Genomic DNA, 23,892 nt, shown 5'->3' with positions numbered 1-23,892 from the left:
CCCAAATCTCACATTTTAGAAGTGAAAATCACATTTCATCCCATCACAAATAATTTCATATTCAAACATTTAAATTGAACAACAATTCCATGTGAATCCGATAACTCTGATGTGTAGACTTTCCACTGTAGAGTTTATGTCATCTTATCATTGATGAGAATGTCTCAGATGACAACCGAACTGACATCATATTCATTAAGTACCACCGCATATGTTCAATCGGTTGGATAACCAGAATATAGTTCATTTCCCCCCACCTTCTGATGTTCCCAGAATCCCTATGTTCACCAAAGGGGTTTGCAAATGTCACATTAGTAGGCTAGAGAGAGGAAAAAGGGGGAAAGAGGTATTTATGACTGTCATAAACCTACCCCCAGGCCAACGTCATGACAGGGGTGATGGTCATTTAGTTTATTTACCAAACATGGTAATGAGAGGAAGCCCACTGGCGGGCAGTGGGAGAAGATGGAATGAGATGGATTTTGGCCGACATTCTGCACATTCTCTCATCGATGAAACATTTGTTATAACCAAATGTAACCAAATGATCAGATAGAACAATGAGACAGATATTTCACAGGCTGTATAAATGTGAAGCATCCGAAGCATCCGCTTGGCATTTCCACTCACTACCAAACATGTTAATGAGAGGAAGCCCACTGGCGGGCAGTGGGAGAAGATGGAACCAGATGGATTTTGGCCGACATTCTGCACATTCTCTCATCGATGAAACATTTGACCTCAATACCGTAGCTTTCCTGGGAACAGGAACAAATGGTGGCCATCTTGAAGCATGTGGGGACAGCAGACTGGGATAGGGATTGATTGAATATGTCCGTAAACACACCAGCCAGCTGGTCTGTGCATGCTCTGAGGATGCGGCTGGGGATACCGTCTGCCATGACATTTGATGCGTTGTGCATTGCACGATGATGCAAACTGTCTGGGAATTTCAATGTAATTGTCATGCCAAAAAATGTGCTTAATCTATAAGTAGTAACCAAATGATCAGTCCGGTCGTACGCAGGCTAGGGCCACAGATAGAACAATGAGACAGATATTTCACAGGCTGTATAAATGTGAAGCATCCGAAGCATCCGCTTGGCATTTGCACTCACTACCAAACATGTTAATGAGAGGAAGCCCACCGGCGGGCAGTGGGAGAAGATGGAACCAGATGGGTTTTGGCCGACATTCTGCACATTTTCTCACCGATAAAACATTTGATCTCAATACTGTTTTCTGTTCCCAAAACTAGAATCTGTTATGAACAGAATGGACTAAGGTTTGTACACTTTAACCTTTGCAACCATTTTAAAACATGGTGTTGTTTAGAAGGAGTACAAAGACAAATTTAGATATTGCACGCGCGCAATTTACAGAGTAGGCGTTCCAGAATAGAAATATGCAGATGATGCTAGAACGAGCCAATAGGATCTCGCTAGCTCGTGCTTGGCTCTGCCCTCCTTGCGTGTTCTTCACACACTAAGCATCATTTGTTCCCATTAGAAACGACAGGCTGTGGTCTATCTTGGTTTAGTTATAAAAATCTTTGCTAGGGCCTGTTCACAGTTTCCATGTTGTATCCCATTCCACACCCCTAACAAGCAGTAGAGCCAGTGATATTAAGGGCATCCCTGTGCCAAATCCTAAGAGGGTGAGGGACGCTCTTTCTCAGTCACAACCAGGGTCAATTAGAAAGACATACAGTACTCAGTACAGTAAGACACACACACACACACACACACACACACACACACACACACACACACACACACACACACACACACACACACACACACACACACACACACAGCACCACACACACACACACACACCACACACACACACACACACACACACACACACACACACACACACACACACACACACACACACACACACACACACACACACACACACACACACACACACACACACACACACACTGAAAGCCCACACGTACCACACACACACACACACACACACACACACACACACACACACACACACACACACACACACACACACACACACACACACACACACACACACACACACACACACACACACACACACACACCATCCGCATGCAGGCTAAAGATGTCAGTGATGACGCAAGTCCCCCTGAAAACACACACCATCAGAGCCCCCAACTGCATTTAAAACAGAAGAATAACTGATGAGCAGGGCTTAAGGAACATTCAACTCTGGGCCTCTCTAGCTGGGCCTCTCCCAACAGGGATGCTGGGGACTGGATTGTGATGATTTCCTCAAACAAGTTGAGCACTGATGGGAGAGGCAGTTTTGACGTCTGTGGACTGAACCCAATAGGCGTCTCTGACCCATGTTGGACAGAGAGAGACAAGTTCTTACTCCACCTTCAGCTTCGAAATGCAGGAGTTTCTGAATCTAACAAAAGGAAACTTGAGACACAAAGATAGGGGACAAATTGTGAATGCCACTGGTTCTAAAAAAGGTGATTCTGGAATTTGTAATTCGAATGTGGGCCTAAACTGAGCCAGTAGTCACAGATATAACTGTGTAATTCTGAAGCGATCCTTATGGAATTCATGAGGGTGAGAGTGACGTAGGTTCCATCTATAACAAACATTCCCTCTCCACGCTGGGTAATGAGTGGGAACAGTGACCTCAGGGTCCAGGCTCTCACAGCTAGCCAGTTGGCTCTGGCTCCCTGATTACTGCAATACAGTAAACACACACACACTCATGCAGACACACACAGGCACGCACGCACACATGCACACACACACAACCGGAAACTCCTCCATCCCCGGGGCTCTGACCATGTATGGAACGCAGCTGTACATACGTACCCCAGTTAGCCTCGTCACGCTGGACGGTGGCCCATATACTCCCCCATCACAAAGGTGGTGACCCGTGTGACTTAAATATTGATCGGCCCATTTCTAAACTCTCTTGCCTAGCAAAAATTCTAGAATCCTTGGTAAATACTAAACTTAGATTGTATTTTAACTACGAAATGTATTCTAAATGTACACCAGTCAGGTTTCTACTTCTCTGCTACTTCTTTGGTATTAAATTATGTTCTTAATTGTTTTGGTAAGAAGAAACTGTCTAAAGCATTCAACACTGTGGACCACTCAATGTGGACCACTCATCCTTAGGATGCTTTTTAGCTGTTCAGTTTGTCAATCTTTGTTTTTGCATCTTATGTTTGTTGTGAAGTAAATATTTAAACTTTTATTTTCATTGTTTTGTGATTAGATTTTTTCTTGTAAAGCATATTGTGTTGCATTCCATGTCTGAAACGTGCTTGATTTGATACTTATTCAGAGTCTTTCATCAATTGGTCCGGACCAGGCTGAGTGTAAATGGTTTGAAAGTTATTTAAAGGACAAAACACATCACGTTTTCTGGAGAGAACAGAGGGTGTCCCACAGGGATCGATTCTTGGTCCCGTGCTTTTCACTATTTACATTGACAATATTGGTTTATGTGTAAAAAATACAAATATTTTACCTGTATGCAGATGACACTGTGGTGTATGCTCTTGCCCCCATCAATATGCCTTTGTTAAATTGAAACTGATAAACTTGGTTTTACCTGCATTAATTATGTTATTTTCCAAATCATGTAAAAATGTAGCTGATTTATGCATACAGGGTATCTTGTTGGTGCCCTCATTCATTCCCCATTTTATTATTCCACATTTTGTTGTGTTATGGCCTGAATTCAAAATTGAATACATATATTTTTTTCCCTCTCACCCATGTACACACAATACCCCTGTAACGGTTTTCTGTATGTGAAGGAGAGTCGGACCAAAATGCGGCGTGGCTATTGTGATCCATGTTTAATGAAACAAAGTAAACACGAATCAAATACAAAAACGTAACACGAAAACCGAAACAGCCTAATACTGGTGCAAAGTAACACAGAGACAGTCACAAGGACACTCACCCACGAAACACACAAAGAATATGGCTGCCTAAATATGGTCCCCAATCAGAGACAATGACGAACACCTGCCTCTGATTGAGAACCATATCAGGCCAAACATAGAACTAGACAAACCAGACATGTAACATAGAATGCCCACTCAGATCACACCCTGACCAACCAAAACATACAAACATACAAAGCAAACTATGGTCAGGGTGTGACAACCCCATAATGACAAAGTGAAAACATGTTTTTTAAATATTAGAAAATGTATTTTCCTAATTTACATATAGCGCCAGTCAAACGTTTGGACACACCTACTGATTCAAGGCTTTTTATTTATTTGTACTATTTTCTACATTGTAGAATGATAGTGAAGACATCAAAACTATGAAATAACACATATGGAAACCAAAAACAAGATCCCCAAAAAGTTTCAAACAAATCAAAATATATTTAATATTTGAGATTCTTCAAAGTAGCCACCCTTTGCCTTGATGACAGCTCTGCACATGCTTGGCATTCTCTCAACCAGCTTCACCTGGAATGCTTTTCCAACAAGACTGAACCAGGTTTTTTTTCTAGGATTTTGCTCAACTCAATTCTGTTTCATTTTTATCCTGAAATACTCCCCAGGCCTTAAGAATTACAAGCATAGTGGTCGGTGCCATTTAAGATGAGGAAGGATGCTAAAAAAAATAATGATCATATTTGATGACTGTCATTCATATTCCTTGTTTTTCAACAGAATCGGTGGAATAATTACACTCCTGATCACACGGAAACAGTTCCCTTTCATAGCAGCCATATAAAAACAGCATGATCACTTTGCTCGTTGTGTATATAATTCCTTCTCACAACTATCTACATGCCTCCTCTCACCTTTTCCATTCACTTGTGGACTTCAGTGCGCAACACATCAGCTGTCTGTGAACAGGCTGAAAAACTTTCCAAGCCAAACCTTCATATCATGACCGCTAACTGCTACACACAGCCTACATAGTTATCATGAGAACCATAAGCCTCATAGGGTTTGCATTGAAGTCAATGTACCCAGAGCAGGACAGAAGCTAGCTGTACATCAGGGTTCTACCCTACAGAGCGCTGCTGAGGTTACAGTAGACCTTCATTACAAACTATGTGTTTTAATCAATTATTTGGTGATGTGAATATATTTAGTATAGTTCAATCTAAAAATGGTAACTTTTTAAATGTTTCAATATTTAGATTTTTATGAAATTCACTGAGGAGGATAGTCCTCCCTTTCCCCCTCTGAAGAGCCCCCACTTAAACTCTTAACATGATGCAGATACCACTATGCTTGAAAATATGGACATTGGTACTCAGTAATGTGTTATATTGGATTTGACCCAAACGTAACACTTTGTATTCAAGACGAAAAGATCATTGCTTTGCCACATGTTTTTTGCAGTATTACATTAGTGCCTTGTTGCAAAGAGGATGCATGTTTTGGAATATTTTTATTCTGTACAGGCTTCCTTCTTTTCACCCTGTCATTTAGGTTAGTAATGTGGAGTAACTCCAATGTTGTTGATCCATCCTCAGTTTTCTCCTGTCACAGCCATTAAACGGTGTAACTGTTTTACCCATCTATCAATAGGTGCCCTTCTTTGGGAGGCATTGGAAACCTTCCTGATCTTTGTGGTTGAATCTGTGTTTGAAATTCACTGCTTGACTTGAGTGACCTTACAGACAATTGTATGTGTGAGGTACAGAGATGAGGTAGTCATTCAAAAATATATGCTGAACGCTATTATTACACACAGAGTGAGTCCATGTCATTTATTATGTGACTTGTTAAGGAAATGTTTTCTCCTGAATTCATTTAGGCTTGACATAACAAAGTGGTTGAATACGTATTAACTCAATACATTTTAAATGCAATTGTATAAATTTCTAAAAAACATAATTCCACTGACATTACCGGGTATTATACGCAGTCAAGTGACAAAAATAATCTCAATTTAATTCCATTTTAAATTCAGTCTGTAACACAACAATATGTGCAAAAAGTTAAGGTGTGTGAAAACTTACAGGCAGTGTAAATATCATCTGGATTGATCAAATTATTTGTTTTCTGCTATTTATCGAAATAGGTCATTTCTTAACTAACTCATCAACATTCTTTTTGAAAGACATCTCTTTGTCAACATTCATTTCGGTTATTAACTATGGCAATATCGTCTATATGAATGTTTCTTCCACTGTATTGAAGCCATTGGCCGCAGTTTATCATAGCACATTGCACTTTATTACAGTCAAGAGGTTCAGTAGACATGATTTAATTTTGTATCAGAAAGTAGGCTGGACGTCTTTGAAGTCTCGTAGATCAATGCATTGCATTATGTTTGTCTATAAAGCTCTGCATAAACTTCTTCCATACCTTACCTCATTGTTAACCTTCATACGTGTAAGTTACCAGACTTGGAATCAGGGCTGGTTAACCCCGGAGATTCATTTCATCTCCACCGAGTAAGCTGAATACGAGTAAGGCCTCTCATGTGGAATGATCTACAAAACTCCTGAAAGTTCAGTCAGATGTCAGAGGGCCTTTTCATTGAGAAATGTGTTTGTTTCATATGATTGTGTTTTGCTTTAATGCTTTGTGTTTGCTTTTCATGTATTGTGTAATTGATGTGTATACACTGTAGATATGTATAGTTTAACTGTGGTTTATTGATGTGTTCATGCGGGGCTGATCTGCAAAAGAGACCATGGTCTAAGCAAGACTCCCTGGCTAATGAAAGGGTCAAATAAATGATTATGAGCCAACACCAGACCAGGCCTCTCTAGTCCAGCTCACCAGAACCTCTGTGCCAAAGTCTGCCGCAACAAATCAACGTTTTCCAAGTTCCAAACTAGTACTCCTTAGGTTGAGACACTGGAGAAGAAACATGGTCAACACAGCTCTCACAGGGTCTGCAGCTCACACAAGTTCTTCTAAAAATAACTGACTTATCCATGGCAACTGAGTGGAGACAGACAGGAGGTGAACAAACAGAGAGAGAACAGACTGTGTGTATTCAAATTCAGTCTGTCAAAGATCGCAGTGTAACACAAGACAGAACCAAGCACATCCCAACAGTATGGGAACAAAACGCTTCCTGCCAGTAACCAAGGAAACCTCCTTGCCAGTAACTCCATGGCGACTGGATCAACCACTAAACCCTAATGTGTTTGCTCTGGTGAACAATTCATATTACTTTTTTATTTTAGCCTACTTGGTAAATGTTTTCTTCTTCTTGAACTGCACTGTTAGTTAAGGGCTTGTAAGTAAACATTTCACGATAAAGTCTACACTTGTTGTATTCGGCTCATGTGGCAAATCAAGTTTGATTTGATTTGGTTTTGAGGCATTGACGTCTGTTTACCTTGTAAGTTAAAGATGAGGCAGCAAACACCAAACACATCCGCTTCACACAGACCAACCCACTCTACAAAGGGAAGACAAACCAAGGAGAGGAAACAAGAAATGAGGATGTTCAGAGCTGTCATTCAGTTATGCACTTTCACACTTTTGAGCTGAGCCGGTCTGGGTAGATCTGTACTAGGCTGGTCTGGTTGTACATCTCCCACATTTTATAAACTGAAAATGACAATATGAAAAGAAAATAGAACAGTATACAATACATTCTGAAAATATTCAGACCCTTTGACTTTTTCCACATTTTTTTACAGTCGTATTCTAAAATGGATATACTCCTCATCAATCTACCTCATAATGAAAGAGCAAAACCAGGTTTTTTAGAAATGTTTGCTAATTTATATATATATATTTTTTTTAAAGTCCCACTGTTGACAGTGCATGTCAGAGCAAAAACCAAGCCATGAGGTAGATGGGATTGTCCGTAGAGCTCTGAGGCATGATTGTGAAAAGGCACAGATCTGGCGAAGGGTACAAATTTTTTTTTGTTGCATTGAAGGTCCCCAAGAACACAGTTGCCTCCATAATTCTTAAATGGAAGAAGTTTGGAACCACCAAGACTCATCCTAGAACTGGCCGCCCGACCAAACTGAGCAATCAGGGGAGAAGGGTCTTGGTCAGGTAGGTGACCAAGAACCCGATGGTCACTCTGACAGAGCTCCGGAGTTCCTCTGTGGAGATGGGAGAACCTTCCAGAAGGACAACCATCTCTGCAGCACTCCATCAATCAAACCTTTATGGTAGAGTGGCCAGACGGAAGCCACTCCTCAGTAAAAGGCACATGAGGGCCCACTTGGAGTTTGCCAAAAAGCACCTAAAGACTCTCAGACCAATTCTCTGGTCTGATGAAACCAAGATTTAACTCTTTGGCCTGAATGCCAAGCGTCACATCTGGAGGAAACCTGGCACCATCACTACGGTGAAGCATGGTGGAGAAAGCATCATGTTTTGAGGATGTTTTTCAGCGGTAAGGACTGGGAGACTAGTCAGGATCAAGGGAAAGATGAACAGAGCAAAGTACAGAGAGATCCTTGATGAAAACATGTTCCAGAGCGCTCAGGACCTCAGACTGGGGTGAACAACAGGACAACGAAGCTAAGCATACAGCCAAGACAACACAGGAGTGGCTTCGGGACAAGTCACTGAATGTCCTTGAGTAGCCCAGCCAGAGCCGAGACTTGAACCAGATCGAACATCTCTGGAGAGGCCTGAAAATAGCTGTGCAGCGATGCTCCCCTATCAAACCTGACTTTGCTTGAGAAGATCTGCAGAGAAGAATGGGAGAAACTCCCCAAATACAGGTATGCCAAGCTTGTAGCATCATAGCCAAAAAGACTTGAGTCTGTAATCGCTGCCAAAGGTGCTTCAACAAAGTATTGAGTAAATTGTAAATGTGATATTTCAGTTTTTAAATTTTTAATCAATTATCAAACATTTCTAAAAACCTGTTTTTTCTTTGTCATTATGGTGTATTGTGTGTAGATTGATGAGGGGAAAAAATTATTTAATCAATATTATAATAAGGCTGTAATGTAACAAAATGTGGAAAAAGTCAAGGGGTCCGAATGCACTGTATTTTGGGTCAGAATGGCAGTGTAAAAAGGGTATTACACCCCTACTAGCATTGTTAAAGGCAAGCTGTCTCCCTCAAACACCCAGGCAGCAACACTCCTCTCCATGCAACATTGCTATGGAGCTAAACCAGTGCTCTCCTCCACTGAGCCTTTGCGTGCCTCAGTACCTGCCACAACAGATGTACAGTGCTTCTGCTAACTTTCCCCCAAACGGAACCATGCCACAGCAGAGTAGCTTGGTCTACAAGCTGTTCTCATAAACAAACAATTACGCACGCAGTGTAGTTTAAAAGCAAACCACCAAATCAAGCCTAATTAATTGCAAAACCCAACTTCAAAAATATCAGGGGTAATTTAGCGAAATTGGATCAGAGGAATTATTTCAAATGCCTCTCGCTTTCCCAACAGACTAAAAAAGGCACATTTTCTTTTAACAGAAACAAAAGTGGCGCTTTCGTGTGTATTTTTTATATGTTTTATTGAGATAGAAAATTAAGACACAGCTGCTATAACCCAGTGGGAGGCAGTTTATCGCAGGACTGGAATAACAGATGTGTTTAAAGGTTTTTAAATGGCTATTCCAGAGTTTCTCAATGGTTGTTTGGTAGGGACCCACTATTGCGATGCTGGTGGAGAATGTGCTGTGAGATAATCATATCTTTATCTAGACCAGAAGGGCACAAGAAAATAGCTAATTGTTGAATGAATATTATGAATGTGTTATAAAGACATTATGTACTGGGTACCATTCAAATAAAGTGTTATTAAAAACTCAAACGGCTTTATGCGGGTGTGCAGGGCACAAAAATGTTGACAACCAGTTACAACACTGATATTCTCTGTTCAATTTGGGACATCACCAAAAGGGCATAAAAGTGAATTGGAACTTCCAAACCAACACATTCAGCACACAGTCCCTCTCTTGTTCTACAAACATTCCCAACCAATTGCAGCATTAGCAAACATTCCTAATATCCTGTCAATAATTTGGCTCTGCAGCTTCATCAAATAAGAGCCTCTACTACATGCTCCCCATCAACCACCTTAACCACAATGCCCCCTGCTGAATGGTACCCACAATCTCCCCTGCTGTACACATTCTGGTTTGGGGGCAACAGTATCTAAATGCTCTCCATCTTTCCATAAATCTATTTGCCTCTTCCTACGTTACCCACAATGCCCGTGTTGAACTATGGAAGGCACATTCTTGTTGGTGGGCAACTTGGAGGTTGAGGAAATCTCAGCTATATTTTATGTCTCTCTCTGTATCCCTGCAGAAATAGGCATAACATTTCACATCTGAAGCCAGGAAACAATCCTTGGCAAAGAATAAGTTAAAGGAAAAACTAAGATGAATTGAACTTATTCAAGAAAGATCAAGTGTAATATATTATACAAATAAAGCTAACTGGATGGAATATGGGGAAAAATATGCCAAATTATATTTTAATCTTCAACATATAAATGCTACCAATTTATTTTTTACTGAAACTTGTTATAAAAGATGGAGTCTGCTCCATTTCCACTAACCAAAGTTAATTGTAGGGATATTTTTCTATCAACAATGTAAAATTAACAGCTGTACAGAAAGACTCATGTGAAGGCCAAATTATAGAGGAGGAACTTCTTGATGCAATTAAAGCCTTTAAGTCTGGGGAAAACTCCAGGGCTGGTTGGCAAACCAGTCGAGGTATAACAAACTTTTTTTGATGTACTAAGAGGACTGTTATTAGCATGTTTTAACCACTCTTATAAACATTTTTGATTATCAGATACTCAACAAGAAGGTCTGGTTTCATTATCACTGAAACAAGACCCATGTGATAATATAAAGATCCAGTCCACTTAAAAAATGTGGGGATACAAGCCTGGTATACACAGCAAACGTTGAAAAGGCTTTTAAAAGGAATTTCCGGGGACATGAATGACGTAACACACATTTCCCGGAGCTCCGCCAAGTTGTGACAAATTTACTTAATTTAGAGAACAGTTTCATTTATTTTTTAATTAATTTAGTTTTACTAAGTATTGTTGACATAGTTTCATGTCTTGTTGCTCTTCAGTAATAACAGTAATAATGGCAGTGAATTACAGAATAGAAGATTGCTAAAGTTGGCTGCAGCAAAGCCTCGGATTTTCGTCAGCAAACTAGCACAGCCGCTAATTGAGCAAACGGTCATATTTCTGTTATTTAAAACCTCAGCCTAGTCTACAACTTGACTTCTATTGCTGCGCTTCATTTCTGAAACATAATCTGACTCTTCACTGTTCCACAAATCCCGGAAATGGTAAAAACTCCTTTACCCCTTGTAATCTCTATGGGGGTGCCACAGGGTTCAATTCTCGGGCCGACTCTCTTCTCTGTATACATCAATGATGTCACTCTTGCTGCTGGTGATTCTTGGATACACCTCTTCGCAGACGACACCATTCTGTGTACTTCTGGCCCTTCTGTGGACACTGTGTTAACTAACCTCCAGACGAGCTTCAATGCCAAAAAACACTCCATCCGTGCCCTCAAACTGCTCTTAAATGCAAGTAAAACTAAGTGCATGCTCTTCAATCGATCGCTGCCCGCACCTGCCTGCCCGTCCAGCATCACTACTCTGGACGGTTATGACCTAGAATATGTGGAGTGAAATGCACACCTGTCCGGGAGTAAAGTTTGGCTGCTTCTTCCCAGCCAAGCCTATGATCACACTACCAAGCGGAGCTCTTCACAAGTTCAACGACCCGATCGCTGCAATTTACTTAATCAACAAGAACTTGAAAGAAACTCCCCCCCGAGACTGATCAGAGCAATGTGATGGATATTTAGCCTATCTGCATTGCAATGTTTGATAGGTTAGGCCTGCCACATGTAGCCTACTAGAGTGCCTCCTGTTTTTTATTTGCAATATATGTAGATTTTCCTCATTGCTGGCTGAAATAGTAAGCATTTATTCATATAATATTCATATAATACACTACTGTTAAAAAGTTATAAACTTATAAATGTCCTTGTTTTTGAAAGAAAATCAAATTTTCATTAAATAGTACCCTCAAAACACCAGTCTCAACGTCAACAGTGAAGAGGCGACTCCAGGATGCTGGCCTTCTAGGCAGAGTTCCTCTGTTCAGTTTCTGTGTTCTTTTGCCCATCTTAATCTTTTATTTTTATTGGCCAGTCTGAGATATGGCTTTTTCTTTGCAACTCTGCCTAGAAGGCCAGCATCCCAGAATCGCCTCTTCCCTGTTGACAATAAGACTGGTGTTTTGCGGGTACTATTTAACGAAGCTGCCATTTGAGGACTTGTAAGGCATCTGTTTCTCAAACTAGACACTCTAATGTACTCGTCCTCTTGCACAGTTGTGCACTGGGGCCTCCCACTCCTCGTTCTATTCTGGTTAGAGTCAGTGTGCTCTGTTCTGTGAAGGGAGTAGTACACAGCGTTGTATGAGATCTTCAGTTTCTTGGCAATTTCTCGCATGGAATAGCCTTCATTTCTCAGAACAAGAATAGGCTGACGACTTAAATAGCAATTTACAACATTAACAATGTCTACACTGTATTTCTGATCAATGTATTGTTATTGTAATGGACCAAAAAATGTGCTCTTCATTCAAAACAAGGACATTCCTAAGTGAAATGCTTACTTATAAGTCCTTAACCAACAATGCTTTACAAAGTTAAGAAGAAAAACGTGTTAAATAAAAAGTAGATAAGTAAAAAGAAATAGAACAATTTAAAATAAGAGTAAATAATTGAACAGCAGCAGAAAAATAACAATAGTGAGGCTATATAAAGGGGGGACCAGTACAGAGTCAATGTGCGGGGCACCGGTTAGTCGAGGTAATTGAGGTAATATGTACATGTAGGTAGAGTTAAAGTGACCATGCATAGATGATAAACAGAGCGTAGCAGCAGCATAAAAGAGGGGTTTGGGTAGCCCTTTGATTAGTTGTTTAGGGGTCTTGTGGCTTGAGAGAAGAAGCTGTTAAGAAGCCTTTTGGACCTAGACTTGGCGCTCCGGTACCGCTTTCCGTGTGGTAGCAGAGAGAACAGTCTATGACTAGGGTGGCTTGGGTCTTTGACAATTTTTTGGGAGTTCCTCTGACACCGCCTGGTATAGAGGTCCTGGACGGCGGGAAGCTTAGCCTCTACCCGCTGTAGTGCCTTCCGGTCGGAGGCGGAGCAGTTGACATACCAGGTAGTGATGCAACTAGTCAGAATGCTCTCGATGGTGCAGCTTTAGAACCGTTGAGGATCTCAGGACCCACATCTTTTCAGTCTCCTGAGGGGGAATAGGCTTTGTTGTGCCCTCTTCACGATTTACTTAGTGTGTTTGGACCATGATAGTTTGTAGGTGATGTGGACACCAAGGAACTTGAAGTTCTCAACCAGCTCCACTGCAGCCCCGTCAATGAGAATGGGGGTGTGCTCGGTCCTCCTTTTCTGTATTCCACAATCATCTCCTTTGTCTTGATCACGTTGAGGGAGAAGTTGTGGCCCGTTCTCTGACCTCCTCCCTACAGGCTGTCTCATCATTGTTGGTGATCAGGCCTACCACTGTTGTGTCATCTGCAAACTTGATGACGGTGTTGGAGTCGTGCCTGGCTATGCAGTCATGAGTGAACATGGAGTACAAGAGCATGCAGCCCTGAGGGGCTCCCGTGTTGAGGATCATCGTGGCAGATGTGTTGTCTAGGTTCCAGTTGCAAAGGGAGGCGTTTAGTCCCAGGGTCTTTAGCTTAGTGATGAGCTTTGAGGGCACTATGGTGTTGAACCCTGAGCTGTAGAAAATTAATAGTATTCTCACATAAGTGTTCCTTTTGTTCAGGTGGGAAAGGGCAGTGTTGAGTGCAATAAAGATTGCGTCTGTCGATCTTTTGGGGCGATATGCAAATTGGAGTGGGTCTAAGGTTTCTGAGATAATGGTGTTGATGTGAGCCATGAGCAGCCTTTCAAAGCACTTCATGGCTACAGACGTGAGTGCTATGGGTCGGTAGTCATTTAGGCAGTTTACCTTGGTGTTATTGGGCTTTGGATCTATGGTGGTTTGCTTGAAACATGTTGGTATTATAGAGTCAGTCAGGGACAGGATGAAAATGTCAGTGAAGACATTTGCCAGTTGGTCAGCGCATGCTCGGAGTACACGTCCTGGTAATCTGTCTGGCCCTGCAGCCTTGTGAATGTTGACCTGTTTAAAGGTCTTACTCACATCGGCAATGGCAAGCGTGATTGTCCTGGTTTGCTCTTAGTGGGAGTATAATTCATTTTTAACAGGATAATGACCCAACACACCTCCAGGCTGTGTAAGGGCTATTTGACCAAGAAGGAGAGTGATGGAGTGCTGCATCTGATGACCTGCTCTCCACAATCACCTGACCTCACCCCAATTGATTGATTGGGATGATTTGGACCGCAGAGTGAAAGAAAAGTAGATAACAAGTGCTCAGCATATGTGGGAAGTCCTTCAAGACTGCTGGAAAAGCATTCCAGGTGAAGCTAGTTGAGAGAATTCCAAGAGTGTGCAAAGCTGTCATCAAGGTAAAGGGTGACTACTTTGAAGAATATAAAACATAAAATATATATATTTTGTAACACATTTTGGTTACTACATGATTCCATATGTGTTATTGCATAGCTTTGATGTCTTCACTATTATTCAACAATGTAGAAAGTAGTAGAAATAAGTAAGAACCCTTGAAGGAGTAGCTGTGTACTGGTACTGTATTTCTAAGTTCCCAGAGATTCTAATTACGCTAGATGCTGAGAAGGCTTTTGAAAGAGTGGAGTGGGGCTACCCTTTTCATACCTTAGAAAAATGTGGCTTCGGCGAAAAATGAAATGCTTGGATCAAGTTACTATACACTTCTCCACATGCATCTGTTAGAACAAATAACACACACTCAGACTATTTTCCTCTCTCCAGAGGCACTAGACAGGGGTGTGCAATGTCTCCCTTAATTTTTGCCATCACCATTGAGCCCTTTGCAATTGCATTTAGATCCAACCCACATAAAATGGGAGTGTTCAGAGGCGGCATCGAACAAAGGGTCTCACTTTATGCTGATGACTTGCTTCTCTATATCTCAAACCCATTGTGCGATCTTTTCTTAATGCATTTGGCCTAGACTATGTTTACAAGTAAACTCTGTAGCTCAGTTGGTAGAGCATGGCGCTTGTAACGCCAGGGTAGTGGGTTCGATCCCCGGGACCACCCATACGTAGAATGTATGCACACATGACTGTAAGTCGCTTTGGATAAAAGCGTCTGCTAAATGGCATATAAAAAAAAATAAAAAAATCTGAATGAGTGAGTTTTTCCCTTTAAATGTGGCAGCTCGTAACTACCTATTACCCACATTGCATTTCAGAGTAGTTCTCAACAAATGTACATACTTGGGGGTACATGTCACGGACACATTTGATAACCTTTTGAAGCTAATTCTACTCCTCTCCTTACTCTGGTGGAGAAAAATGTTAAACAATGGTCACTACACCCCCTATCATTAGCTGGTCGAATTAATTCGGTTAAAATGAATAACCTGCCTAAATTCTCTTACCTCTTTCAATGTATACCTATTTTAATTCCAAAATCTTTTTTTCTGCAAACTCGATGGGATTATCTCACACTTGGCCGCATTCGCACAAAACTGAAAGTGCGAAACACCACATTAAACCTTGGCAAGATGACTGGGAATATGGCCGGATACAAACAGTGTAGTGATTCCCTCCACAGGGCAATCAAACAGGCAACATGTTGGTAAAGAGACAAAGTGGAGATGCAATTCAACGGCTCAGACATGAGATGTGTGTAGGAGGGTCTGCAAACGATCACGGTCTACAGAAGGAAAACCAGCCATGTCGCGGACACCGACATCTTGCATCTTGCTTCAAGCTAAACACTTTCTTCACCCGCTTCGAGGTTAACACAGTGCCACCGACGCGGACCCGCTATCAAGGACTGTGGGCTCTCCTTCTCCGTGGCCGACGTGAGTAAGACATTTAAGCGTGTTAACCCTCGCAAGGCTGCCGGTACAGATGGCATCCCTAGCCGCGTCCTCAGAGCATGCACAGCCCAGACGGCTGGTGTGTTTACGGACATATTCAATCTCTCCCTGTCCCAGTCTGCTGTCCCCACATGCTTCAAGATGGCCACCATTGTTCCTGTACCCAAGAAAGCAAAGGTAACTGAACTAAATGACTATGGCCCCATAGCACTCACTTCTGTCATCATGAAGTGCTTTGAGAGACTAGTCAAGGATCATATCACCTCTACCTTACCTGATACCCTAGTATTTTGATAAAATACGACTGGAATTTTGTAAAAATATTTTGTCTTGCCCATTCACCCTTTCAATGGCACACATACACAATCAATGTCTAAATTGTCTCAATGCTTAAAAATCCTTCTTTAGGCCTCCTGGGTGGTTAATGGCGCTGTACTGCAGTGCCAGCTGTGCCACCGGAGGCCCTGGGTTCGTGCCCAAGCTCTGTTGTAAACCCAGCCGTGACCGGGAGGTCCGTGGGGCGATGCACAATTGGCCTAGCATCGTCTGGGTTGCGGAGGGTTTGGCCGGTAGGGATATCCTTGTCTCAGTGACTCCTGTGGCGGGCTGGGCGCAGTGCACATAAGGTTGCCAGGTGCACTGTGTTTCCTCTGACACATCGGTGCAGCTGGCTTCCGGGTTGGATGCACACTGTGTTAAGAAGCAGTGCGGCGTGGTTGGGTTGTGTATCGGAGGACACATGACCTTTGCCTCTCCTGAGCCCGTACGGGAGTTGTAGCAATGAGACAATGAGACAAAAAATCCTGTCTCCTCCCCTCTTACACTGACTTGAAGTGGATTTAATAAGTAACATCAATAAAAAATCATAGCTTTCACCTGGTCAGTCTGTCATGGAAAGAGCAGGTTCTTAATGTTTTGTATATTCAGTGTGTATATATAGAACCAAATCACTCATAAACATACTAAATAAGCCGTTCTCAGCTTAATATTTATGCCAAAGTCAATTTTAGGAGCTCTGCCTGTCACACAGCTACACTTATTGTCATGTTTTGTCATTTATTATCATGTCTTGTCTCTGTGCTTCCCTTCTATTCATTTCCCTCTGCTGGTCTTATTAGGTTCTTTCCCTCTTTCTATCCCTCTCTCTCCCCCTCCCTCTCTCCCTCTCTCGCTCTCTCTCTCTATCGTTCCGTTCCTGCTCCCAGCTGTTCCTCATTCTCCTAACTACCTCATTTACTCTTTTCACACCTGTCCCCTATTTTGCCCTCTGATTAGAGTCCCTATTTCTCCCTCTGTTTTCCGCTTCTGTCCTTGTCGGATCCTTGTATGATGTTCGCTGTTCTGTGTCCTTGTTCCGCCCTGTCGTGTTTTGCCTTCTTCAGATGCTGCGTGTGAGCAGGTGTCATTGTCAGCTACGGCCGATGCCCTCCCGAGGCGACCTGCAGTCTGTGGTCGCGTCTCCAGTCATTCCTCTCTACTGACGAGTGGATTTCAGTTTTCCTGTGTTTGCTTTCACCTAGATAATATCCAGGATTATCGCTTTTGTCTATACTGGAATAAAGACTCTGTTTTCGTTAAGTCGCTTTTGGGTCCTCATTCACCTGCATAACAGAAGGATCCGACCAAGAATGGACCCAGCGACTACGGATTCTCGCAACACTGCCGTCGAGATCCAGGGAGCAATGCTCGGCAGACACGAGCAGGAATTGTCTGCTGCTCGTCATGCCGTTGAGACCCTGGCCGCTCAGGTTTCCGACCTCTCAGGACAGTTTCAGAGTCTTCGTCTCGTGCCACCAGCTACTCCCTGGTCTTCCGAGTCTCCGGAACCTAGGGTTAATAACCCACCATGTTACTCTGGGCAGCCCACTGAGTGCCGCTCCTTTCTCACCCAGTGTGATATTGTGTTCTCTCTCCAACCCAACACATACTCAAGAGAGAGAGCTCGGATCGCTTACGTCATTTCACTCCTTACTGGTCGGGCTCGCGAGTGGGGCACAGCTATCTGGGAGGCAAGCGCTGAGTGTTCTAACAATTATCTGAACTTTAAAGAGGAGATGATACGGGTTTTTGATCGTTCAGTTTTTGGTAAGGAGGCTTCCAGGGCCCTGGCTTCCCTATGTCAAGGTGATCGATCCATAACGGATTACTCTATAGAGTTTCGCACTCTTGCTGCCTCCAGTGACTGGAACGAGCCGGCGTTGCTCGCTCGTTTTCTGGAGGGACTCCACGCTGAGGTTAAAGATGAGATTCTCTCCCGGGAGGTTCCTTCCAGCGTGGACTCTTTGATTGCACTCGCCATCCGCATAGAACGACGGGTAGATCTTCGTCACCGAGCTCGTGGAAGAGAGCTCGCGTTAACGGTGTTCCCCCTCTCCGCATCTCAACCATCGCCTCCCTCCGGCTCAGAGACTGAGCCCATGCAGCTGGGAGGTATTCGCATCTCGACTAAGGAGAGGGAACGGAGGATCACCAACCGCCTTTGCCTCTATTGCGGTTCTGCTGGACATTTTGTCATTTCTTGTCCAGTAAAAGCCAGAGCTCATCAGTAAGCGGAGGGCTACTGGTGAGCGCTACTACTCAGGTCTCTCCATCAAGATCCTGTACTACCTTGTCGGTCCATCTACGCTGGACCGGTTCGGCTGCTTCCTGCAGTGCCTTGATAGACTCTGGGGCTGAGGGTTGTTTTATGGACGAAGCATGGGCTCGGAAACATGACATTCCTCTCAGACAGTTAGGGAAGCCCACGCCCATGTTCGCCTTAGATGGTAGTCTTCTCCCCAGTATCAGATGTGAGACACTACCTTTAATCCTCACAGTATCTGGTAACCACAGTGAGACCATTTCTTTTTTGATTTTTCGTTCACCTTTTACACCTGTTGTTTTGGGTCATCATTGGCTAGTATGTCATAATCCTTCTATTAATTGGTCTAGTAATTCTATCCTATCCTGGAACGTTTCTTGTCATGTGAAGTGTTTAATGTCTGCTATCCCTCCTGTTTCTTCTGTCCCCTCTTCTCAAGAGGAACCTGGTGATTTGACAGGAGTGCCGGAGGAATATCATGATCTGCGCACGGTCTTCAGTCGGTCCAGAGCCAACTCCCTTCCTCCTCACCGGTCGTATGATTGTTGTATTGATCTCCTTCCGGGGACCACTCCCCCTCGGGGTAGACTATACTCTCTGTCGGCTCCCGAACGTAAGGCTCTCGAGGATTATTTGTCTGTTTCTCTCGACACCGGTACCGTGGTGCCTTCTTCCTCTCCCGCCGGAGCGGGGTTTTTTTTTGTTAAGAAGAAGGACGGTACTCTGCGCCCCTGCGTGGATTATCGAGGGCTGAATGACATAACGGTTAAGAATCGTTATCCGCTTCCCCTTATGTCGTCAGCCTTCGCCCCCGTTCGTCTCCCCCCCCGTCCTTGTCGAGGGCGCACCTATTTACAAGGTGCGGAGGATCATGGACATGCGTTCTCGGGGACGTGGTCACCAGTACTTAGTGGATTGGGAGGGTTACGGTCCTGAGGAGAGGAGTTGGGTTCCATCTCGGGACGTGCTGGACCGTTCGTTGATTGATGATTTCCTCCGTTGCCGCCAGGGTTCCTCCTCGAGTGCGCCAGGAGGCGCTCGGTGAGTGGGGGGGTACTGTCATGTTTTGTCATTTATTATCATGTCTTGTCTCTGTGCTTCCCTTCTATTCGTTTCCCTCTGCTGGTCTTATTAGGTTCTTTCCCTCTTTCTATCCCTCTCTCTCCCCCTCCCGCTCTCCCTCTCTCGCTCTCTCTCTCTATCGTTCCGTTCCTGCTCCCAGCTGTTCCTCATTCTCCTAACTACCTCATTTACTCTTTTCACACCTGTCCCCTATTTTGCCCTCTGATTAGAGTCCCTATTTCTCCCTCTGTTTTCCGCTTCTGTCCTTGTCGGATCCTTGTATGATGTTCGCTGTTCTGTGTCCTTGTTCCGCCCTGTCGTGTTTTGCCTTCTTCAGATGCTGCGTGTGAGCAGGTGTCATTGTCAGCTACGGCCGATGCCCTCCCGAGGCGACCTGCAGTCTGTGGTCGCGTCTCCAGTCATTCCGCTCTACTGACGAGTGGATTTCAGTTTTCCTGTGTTTGCTTTCACCTAGATAATATCCAGGATTATCGCTTTTGTCTATACTGGAATAAAGACTCTGTTTTCGTTAAGTCGCTTTTGGGTCCTCATTCACCTGCATAACACTTATAGCTGTTTGTGTTCATGACATTTTCCACTTCCTGCAGCTTTTTAAGCTTTAAGTTGCATCATGTAGTTTTATACGGTGTCATGGAAGAGCAAAATTTACATTTACCCTCTGGCTGAATCTTCCTTCTATCTATAGAAACACAGCAGAGGCCAAGGGCCAGAGGTGGTAGCCTAGTGGTTAGAGCGTTGGGCTAGTAACCGGAAGGTTGCAAGTTCAAACCCCTGAGCTGACAAGGTACAAATCTGTCCTTCTGCCCCTGAACAGGCAGTTCTACCACTGTTCCTAGGCTGTCATTGAAAATAAGAATTTGTTCTTAACCCACTGTTCCTAGGCTGTCATTGAAAATAAGAATTTGTTCTTAACTGATTTGCCTAGTTAAATAAAGAAACAATTATAATAAATTAAATGTATTTAGTATGTATAAGCTGTAAGTAGAAGCCTAAGTGTTGTTGTCCATTAGTTTACTCCAATTAGGTGGGGGGGTTAGGGGAAAATGGGGGTTAGGGGAAAATAAAGGAAAATATAGGTACACCACCCCATTAACGAAAATGGATCACTCCTACAGACAGTCAGTCACATGGCCGTGGCTTGCTATGTCAAGCAGGCAGACAGGCATCGAGGCATTCAGTTACTGTTCGACTGAACGTTAGAATGGGCAAAACGAGTGAACTAAGCGACTTTCAGCATAGTATGATCATTGGTGACAGGCACACCGGATCCAGTATCTCAGAAACAGCTGCCCATCTGGGCTTTTCACGCACAACAGTGTGTGACAAACAAAAAACATCCAGTCAGCGGCAGTCCTGTGGGCAAAAACAACACATTGATGAGAGAAATTGAGGGAGAATGGCAAGAATCATGCAATCATGCAATCTAACAGGCGGGCCACAAACAGACATAATTGCGCAGTACAACAGTGGTGTGCAGAACGGAAACTCATCAATCTTTGTCACGGATGGGCTATTGCAGCAGACGACCATACAAGGTTTCACTTCTAGCAGCTAAAACAAGAAGAAGCGGCTCCAGTGGACAATTGAGGAGTGAAAAAACATTGCCTGGAACATGACAGCAAATTCCGTTTACTTGAGTGGCCTGCGCAATACCCAGACCTCAACTGAATATAGCATCTTTCAGATGAGATGGAATGGGCTGTTCTCAGCATTAATGTACCGGCTTCCAATCTGCAGAAAATGCATGATGAAATTTATGATCAACATCCTTGTGGAAAGTTTCCATCACCGTGTGGAATGCCCCAAATAATTCAGGCTGTTCTGGAGGCAAAGGGGAGTCTGACCGGCACTAGATGGGTGTAGCTAATAAACTGGTGTACAGTGCATTAGGAAACTATTCAGACCGCTTGACTGTTTCCACATTTTGTTACGTTAAAGCCTTATCCTAAAAGGTTTTAAACCTACACACAATACCCCATAATGACAAAGCGAAAACAGGTTTACGCATTTTTGGAAATGTATGAAAAATAAAAAACAGAAATACCGTATTTGCATAAGTATTCAGACCCTTTGCCACAGATTCGAAATTGAGCTCAGGTGCATGCTTTTTCCATTGATCATCCTTGTGATATGTATGCAACTTGATTGGAGTCCATCTGTGGTAAATTAAATTGATTAGAAATTATTTGTAAATCACACACCTGTATATATAAGGTCCAACAGTTGAAAGTGGATATCAGAGCAAAAACCAGGCCATGAGGTCGAAAGAATTGTCTGAGACAGGATTGTGTTAAGGCACAGATCTAGGTAAGGGTACCAAAACATTTCTGCAGCTTTGACGGTCCCCAAGAACACAGTGGCCTCCATCATTCTTAAATCGAAGAAGTTTGGAACCACCAAGACTCTTCCTAGATCTGGCCACCTGGCAAAACTTAGCAATCGGGGGAGAAGGGACTTGGTTAGAGAGGTGACCAAGAACCCGATGGTCACGCTGACAGAGGTCCAAAGTTCTTCTGTGGAGATGGGAGAACATTCCAGAAGGACAACCATCTCTTCAGCACTCTACCAATCAGGTCTTTATGATAGAGTGGTCAGACGGAATCCACTCCTCAGTAAAAGGCACATAAAAGCTGCTTGGAGTTTGCCAAAAGGCACCTAAAGTACTCTCAGACCATGAGAAACAAGATTCTCTGGTCTGATGAAACCAATATTTAACTCTTTGGCCTGAATGCCAAGTGTCATGTCTGGAGGACACCTGGCGCCATCCCTACGGTGAAGCATGTTGGTGGCAGCATCATGCTCTGGTGATGTTTTTCAGTGATAGGGACTGGGAGACTAGTCAGGGTTGAGAGAAAGATGAACGGACCAAAGTGCAGAGAGATCCTTGATAATAACCTGCTCCAGAGTGCTCAGGACCTCAGACTGGGGCTAAGGTTCACCTTCCAACAGGACAACAACCCTAAGCACACAGCCAAGACAATGCAGAAGTGGCTTCGGGACAAGTCTCTGAATGTCCTTGAGTGGTCCAGCCAGAGCCCGGACTTGACCCAGATCGAACATCTCTGGAGAATCCTGAAAATAGCTGTGCAGCGACGCTCCCTATCTGACCTGACAGAGCTAGAGAGGATCTGCAGAGAAGAATGGGAGAAACTCCCCAAATACAGGTGTGCCAAGCTTGTAGCGTCATACCCAAGAAGACTCTAGGCTGTAGTCACTGCAAAAGATGCTTCAACAAAGTATTAAGTAAAGGCTCTGAAATTTCAGTTTGTAAATGTAATAAATTTGCAAAAATGTATAAAAGCCTATTTTCGGTTTGTGATTATGGGGTATTGTGTGTAGATTGATGAAAAAAATATTTTATAAAATGTATTATAAGGCTGTAATGTAACAAATTGTGGAAAAAATAAAGGGGTCTGAATACTTTCCGAATGAACTGCATGTGAATGAACTGCATGTGAATGAACTGCATGTGAATGAACTGCATGTGAATGAACTGCATGTGAATGAACTGCATGTGAATGAACTGCATGTGAGTGAACTGCATGTGAATTAACTGCATGTGAATGAACTGCATGTGAATGAACTGCATGTGAATGAACTGCATGTGAATGAACTGCATGTGAACTGCATGTGAATGAACTGCATGTGAATGAACTGCATGTGAATGAACTGCATGTGAATGAACTGCATGTGAACTGCATGTGAATGAACTGCATGTGAATGAACTGCATGTGAATGAACTGCATGTGAATGAACTGCATGTGAATGAACTGCATGTGAACTGCATGTGAATTAACTGCATGTGAATGAACTGCATGTGAATGAACTGCAGGAAAGGACCACCTTACTACTGTATATATCCGTCAAGCATACACATGTTGGTCACAGACCTTAAATTATAGGTATTATCAGAAAACCAGTCAGTATCTGTTGTGACCACCATTTGCCTCATGCAGCGCATCACATCTCCTTTACATAGAGCTTATGAGGCTGTTGATTATCGCCTGTGGAATGTTGTCCCCCTCCTCTTCAATGGCTGCGCGAAGTTGCTGGATATTGGCGGCAACTGGAACACGATGTCGTAGACGTCGATCCAGAGCATCCCAAACATGCTCAATGGGTGACATGTCAGGTGAGTATGCAGGCCCTGGAAGAACTGGAACATTTTCAGCTTCCAGGAATTGTGTACAGATCCTTGTGACATGGGGCTGTGTATTATCCTGCTGAAACAGGAGGTGACGGAGGAGGATGAATTGAAAGACAATGGGCCTCAGGATCCGTCACGG

The sequence above is a fragment of the Oncorhynchus gorbuscha genome, linkage group LG06 (assembly GCF_021184085.1).
Source record: "Oncorhynchus gorbuscha isolate QuinsamMale2020 ecotype Even-year linkage group LG06, OgorEven_v1.0, whole genome shotgun sequence".
NCBI classification, from domain to species: Eukaryota; Metazoa; Chordata; class Actinopteri; order Salmoniformes; family Salmonidae; genus Oncorhynchus; species Oncorhynchus gorbuscha.
The sequence above is the reverse complement of the archived record's forward strand: the minus strand, read 5'-3'. Positions refer to the sequence as shown.